Consider the following 6,772-nt stretch of genomic DNA (forward strand, 5'->3'; position numbering starts at 1 on the left):
AAAACATAGATAAATTAAGAAGATGTCATTGGTTCCCTTTTGTAGCCAATGTGCTTTACCGTCAATATTAGTTTGGATGCTATATAAATAGTAATGCACTTATCACCTGTCAATGTGAGGAATGATTCAGTTCAACAAGCTAAACTTAGATAGGTGATAGATATACTATTTATTTTAAGTTGTAAGACGTGTGCCAAGTTTAGTTCACTTAGTTGTATTCCTCCGGTTAATTTTGCTTCCTTGCTTTCCTCTTGGCCTTACGACCTAACTATTTATACTATCTATAGGGCACAGACATTATAAGAACCTCCAAATGATAGAAACCAAAACACACACCATCTTCACAACATCTTTTGCCTTCTCTCAGAAAAATCACCGACATTATCCCATTATACCATGGAGGCCTGGAGGAAGACAACCATGTGTTGTTTGATTCTTTTCTGCCTTATGGCTACATGTAGTAAGTATAATTATCCATAGTATCAGCATTTTGCCGAAGTTTCATGTTGTGCAATGACATATCAACATTGTTGGACACATTCATTCATATTACTTCTCCTAACCTTGTCTATTTATCCATAGATGAGGTTTCATCTACCGAAAACATGTGCTATCACAACCATTGGAATAAATGCCATCCTGATCAAAATGGAATGTGTCGAGATAGTTGTGTGAAAGACGGATGGGATGATGGACAATGTCGGAAGAGGTTTAAAAGACTAATGGGTGCCAAGTGCGAATGTTACCCTAAGACTTGTGATCATTAGGGAGGCAACATGCGACTTTCTTCTACCAAGTTACTACTATTTATAAATTTACATCGGTTTTAATGATTGACGTCAAACATGTTGTAACACCAATCATGGTGAATACTATATCACCTTCTATTTATTTCTTTATTCCAGACCATTGTATTCAAATTATGATGTTACACAATTATACCTAATTACTGTTTGATGTATCCTTAAACTAAACAGATTTTTGAGTGCTTATTAGCAACATTTGATATTTCACTCGCATGCATCATCCTAGTAAGAAATCATATGTTTATTTACTAGGTTTGGTAATCAATGTGAATAAATTAAATGAGCCTTGATGAAAATTTACGATATACCCTAAAAAGTGGGGTAAAGAATCACACATAAGTTCCATCTTTTGTCAGATCAAAGTGGGATGAGACCTCAAATGTATTACTAAGAACACCTCATAGTTGTATCCTTAATCTTAATGTACTGAGCATGCCCATGTTGCTTCAGGCAACCCCATAAATGATGCTAGACATCACCTCGGGTGTCTTTCAAATTTATACTAGACATGCATCATATTAAATCTCATTGATTCCCAAAAGATTCAATCTAATATAGGTAAAATCATAGCATGAGCAAGATTCAATCCAACAAAAAGAAGCTCAAAATAAGAGGTGATACCTCATAGATGTCTAGGATCTTTGAATATATTGAGGTGACACCCTATATAGTGCATGAATAAATTTGAATACCATCCGTTGAATTACCTCCATCCAATGACTGATAGGAGGCAAATCCAAGCATCCGCGTCCAATGGATTAACTAATTGGTTGCACCAGATTGTGCCACCTTGCATCTCTAGACATCTCTATCTTGCTAGTCGTATGAGGTGGTTATGTGGTCTAGCGTGAATGAATCGAAGTTGTAGTAGTATCATGTTGCTATGTCCTTCTCTAGAAATCTGTATCTTGCCAGTTGTAGTAGTATCAATAGTTGGGTTTCCCGGCTCCTGTGCTTGCCTCTAACGCTCACGACCCATTCGGCTAAGAGTGTAAAGGGAGAACCACTATGACTGCGCCGACATTTCAATTGTATCAGCGGTTCAGTGGAGAAAGGCGAAAACTAACTGTCCTTGTAAGCGTAAACTATTCGGCAATGGGAAGATAGTGTCCAACAAAGGTTCGTTGCAGATCATCCACGTAAAACGAGGGGCTTTTCTTCAAATAGGCGGAAGTGAATAGCGGCTTAAACCCCGACCAGTTGCCGAACACTTCACACATCGGGGGCTATTCGCTAGTACCCACAGTTAAGATCTTAAAGACTAAGTGAAAGCTATGAAACCAAAATAGTCCGATTACCTCGTTTCATATGTGTGGACCGCCTTTGGGAACCAAGACATCGGCTAAGGGTTGAAACTGCACATGAAACACCCTTTGTATCCTGTGCTTGCCTCTAAAGCCAATTCGGTCACACAAGAGTAAAAATATAAGGGCAAATAAATATATACGCTCGTACATTGGAACATAAAGCCACATTTATTACCAAACAAAAAGCATGTATTTACATCGTGCTAACTTTGTCATTCCGAAGTATAATGTGTCCTTGGGACACCGCTCCTCAGTGATCTGAGCTCCCTCCATCACCCCAATCAAGTACTCCTCCACGGTCTGATTCTTCCCTTCAGGGGGCCCGAGGCCATGAGCGTCACATCACTACGCCGATAGTTAGTCGCCATGCAAGAATACGCCCATTGGATGCCCTCCAGTGATTCACCTGAGGGCCGACCTCTCGCAGGTGAGCCTCTGGACCGAAGAAGATGCTATGCAGCGCTGCCGCGGGCCAGAGCTGGACGTAAACATCTTGCAGTGCCGGCTTCTCCATCCGAAAAAGCTCCATGAGTAGCTTCATTTGGTTATTGAGCAGCTCTGGGTACGATGGTGCCTGGAACAGATTCTAGAATGCCTTCTCCGTGGCATGGACCTCTTGAGCACCGAAGTAGCGGCCGACGTCTGAAGCGCTCCTCATGAGGTCCCCGAAAGCCTCTGCGGATCACCATACTTGGGTGACCTCAATGAACCCCTTGCGGCAAAAAACACACTGATGCAAAAAACGGCTTACCAACAACGATTTGCTTCACTTGCTGCAGCACTTTGCGGTCCGCCCGGGCCTGGGTCTGGACCTCAGCGTATGCCGGGCTCAGGTTCTTGAGCTCCATGGTCACCTTCTTCTCCTCTACCTGAAAGGCGTCGTGATCAACGTACATGCCTTTTAGGGTGTCCTTGACCTTGATGACCCGGGCCTGGTCCTTTCCCCGAGTTACCCTTTCTTCGGCTAGCTCCTTCTCGGCCCGAGTGGCTGCAGCCTTTGCTGCTCCGCCTCACGCCGAGCTCTACTTAGCTCAACCTTAAGAGCCTCAAGCTCTGTCACTACGGCTATCAAAACCAAAGGCTCAGGTATTAGCATTATATCATAAAACAATACGCAAAATAAATTTGATAGCATGGTGCTATTTTAGCTTATACCTTGAGCCTGCTTATCGTAGTTTTGTCACGGCAATATGTCCTTGTGAAATGACTTAGTGGTGAGGCCCTCACACCTAGGTGGTAGGTTGAACGGGGTTGGTTGGAATTAAGAGACACAAGTTTTACCCAGGTTCGGCCCCTCGTGATGTTGGAAAAAGCCTACATCCTGCTTAATTGATATTGATGATGGTGATGATCTTGATTACAATGGTGCTATTTTGCTACTTGTCTAATACTTTTCTGTCTACCCCCCTTTGGGGTGCGTTTCCCTTCCTTATATAAGTTGAAGGGGCGCCTTCATGTAGAGTCCTAGTAGGATTACAACTAGTCTCCTTTCAATTTGAAGATGGAGTCTAGTTCGGGTCTTCTCCTGGCAAGGTTCGTCAGCCAGGTCGTGATCTTCCTGGTTGGGTTTACCCAGTCTGGGCCTTCTCCATGAGCCGGCCTCCAGCCTCTTTGTGAGCTGGCTTTCTACTTGGTTGCACACTGGTCCTTTAGTCCTTGTCGTCCAGGTCGACCCGTTAAGTCAGGTGACTCATGGGCCGCCAATAGATGGGCCGGGTTACACCTCCTGGCCAGGTCAAACCATGGGGAATGTCCCCAACATTAGCCCTAGTTTAATTTGGATTTATCCATGTTAAACTTATCCTGAAAAATAACACAAGAACAAATTTGATAGGTTATGCACCGGGTCGAGGGTTCTTCTGGACCAACGTATGTTCATCCTACAGTCCTTGTCATTTCCTTCTTTGAAGACACCCGACCGATTCAATCTTTGTCAGGTCGTGCAAATTTTCCACACATAGAAATTATTGAGTTACTCCATATCATGACATCATCTCAACCACCTTGATACATGTCCATGATCTCATAACTAATCTTTTTTTAACAGATATGTCAAACTTTGTCAATGCAAAAATTCAAGCGCTTCATTCAATGGAATTCCTCTTGGAAAGTCCGAGCCTCTTTGTTACATCACTGGGACGGCTTCAAAATCAACTATCTGACGCTGGTTTCTTGCAGAAAAATATTGGGGAAAAATAATCCATTTGAGTCGGCTTCCAATGTTTTGGTTCGACAAAATTATTGGACTTAAGATATCCTTGTGATACTGAGCCGGCTTTGAATACGTCGGCTTGATAAAAAAATTGGACTTAAGATATCCGTCTAATAATCAGTCAGCTTGAGGATGTAGAGCTTGTCGAGTTGCGATCGTCGAAGTTGCCGAGTTACAGAGATTGATGATCCCGGGTCATGATTGTTCCTGACACTGGGTCATGATTGTTGCTAACAGTAGTTCATGTAATTTGTTGTCCTTGGTTTCCTCAGACCAAGTCCTTATAGGAAGGATCCTCCCAGGTTGGGTTTTCCCAGCCCGGGTGAATCTGAATTTTATTTCAACTCCAATATATGTATCAACTGTAACCCCAAGCTCGAGTTAGCACCTTGTGATGACTTGGTGCTTGCTTTTGTAATTATAGCTTCAAATTGTTGAGTCGGTTTTCCGGGCCTTTCTATGAATAGCTTGGAGGAGATAAACTTTGCAAATTTCTCAACAAAGTATATGATACCCGGTGACGGTGTCCTGGACTAGGGGGTGCTCACCATGTCATCTCCTGATCTGTTAGATTGGGCCGAGGACCCCCATGGCCGTATACTCATGGGCCAGTTCGGACAGCTGCCACATACAAGGAAGATTCCACAAGACTTGGCGATCAAGACAAGGACTCCTCCCCACCGGCGTATTCGGCTAGGATTCTTGTTATCCTAGGCCTCTGGTGCATTATATAAACCGAGGCCAGGCTAGTCGATAGATCATATACAAACAATCATACCATAGGCTAGCTTCTAGGGTTTAGCCTCCTTGATCTCGTGGTAGATCTACTCTTGTACTACACATATCATCAGTATTAATCAAGCAGGAGTAGGGTTTTACCTCCATCGAGAGGGCCCGAACGTGGGTAAAAACATCGTGTCCCTTGTCTCCTATTACCATCCGCCTAGACGCACAGTTCGGGACCCCCTACCCGAGATCCGCCGGTTTTGACACCGACACCCGGTTTGCTCAAAACTGAGAACTTGAAGGTGTACCTCCCTTATATCCATATTACATGTAGCCCCCAAGTCTTAAGAGGGGAATGTAGTGACAGCTTAAGACTTGGTTCAATATAAATGTTGTAACTTTGGAGAAATCTGGGTTGTTCATCTCAGTCACCAGTCATAAATTGAATGTTTTGCATTTTATAAACGAGCAAGAGAGATGAGGGAAGAAGCCACTCAATCGGGGCGATCAGCTCTATATTTATATCACGATTACATGGAGCCTTGGAAGCCAATGAACATACCTCCTCATATCAATCTACAAGCGAGTATAATTAGGAAGATACGGAGGTATGATATAGCTATACAAGGTATGTACTTTAACATCCCCCCGCAGTCAATGCATCGGATGGACGGACGCATAGAATGTATGGAAAGTCCATGAATAGCTGGACGGTAGACTCTTTGTCATAATATCAGGAAACTGATGCGAAGATGGCACATGAAGAACCCAAATCAGACCGAGAGACACCTTTTCACGATGCTGAACCGGGTTGCAAGCCATGTAGATAGCGCTGGCATTTTCACAAAAGACGAGAGTGGCGGTGTGGAGGGGGCGATGAAGCTCATGCAGAAGTTGACAAAGCCAAGAACATTCAGCCACAGCGTGAGCCACGACACGATAGTGGGCTTCGTCACTGGAGCGAGAGACTGTAGCCTTGCATTTGGGGACCAGGACAAAGGTTGTCACCGAGATATACCCAATAACCGGAAGTGGACCAGCGAGTATCAGGGCAGCCAGCCCAATCAGCGGCCGAGTACGCGATGAGACTACAAAAAAAATACACTTCCGTGATGATACGTGTTTGTCACAATAGGTCAGGTTTTCTTTCATGCATGTACATCCATGACGATTTTATGACAGAATCAAGATAGTCATACATTTGCTGTTGTAGAAATGTTCCATGACATTACCAAAATTATCATCATGGAAGTGTCCACTTCCATGATGACAAATCACGCGTCATAGAAGTGCTTTCGTCAAGGGTGATCGACATGTGGCATCCACCGTAACGGGTCGCCGTTAAGCTATCGGGTTCCGTTTTGGATCCGATAAGCCCTTAATAGCCCCGACCAATGGGGATTTTCCATGTGTAAAATTCTCATTCGTCAGATAATGCACGTGTCAGCTCATCGTTGGGACAAATGTCATCCCTACAATGGACGGAAGACGCCTATGGTATGTCAACATGTGGCACAGCCCAACAGTGACCCATTTAAGGTAAAAAGGACGGCCCAGCTAAAGGCCCACCATATTTTTTCAGACACAAGCGGGCTGGCCCATTCAGTAAAATTGAGGCCCATATCAGATAAGGCCCATTCATAGCCTGTCGTGTTCGGGGTCAAATTATGACCCATATTGTATCAGGCCCGTTAATAGTCCACTGTTATTTTGGGCCCATT

At 43.9% G+C, this 6,772-nt stretch overlaps 1 long non-coding RNA gene across 1 annotated transcript; it reads left to right on the forward strand.

Moving 5' to 3' along the window:
* Positions 1–327: 327 nt before the first annotated feature.
* Positions 328–1,001, forward strand: LOC119270870. Its single transcript, XR_005134334.1, has 2 exons — positions 328–460; positions 583–1,001. It is a non-coding gene; the product is annotated as an uncharacterized LOC119270870 (long non-coding RNA).
* The last annotated feature ends 5,771 nt before the right edge of the window (positions 1,002–6,772 follow it).

The sequence above is a fragment of the Triticum dicoccoides genome, chromosome 3A (assembly GCF_002162155.2).
Source record: "Triticum dicoccoides isolate Atlit2015 ecotype Zavitan chromosome 3A, WEW_v2.0, whole genome shotgun sequence".
Lineage (NCBI taxonomy): Eukaryota > Viridiplantae > Streptophyta > Magnoliopsida > Poales > Poaceae > Triticum > Triticum dicoccoides.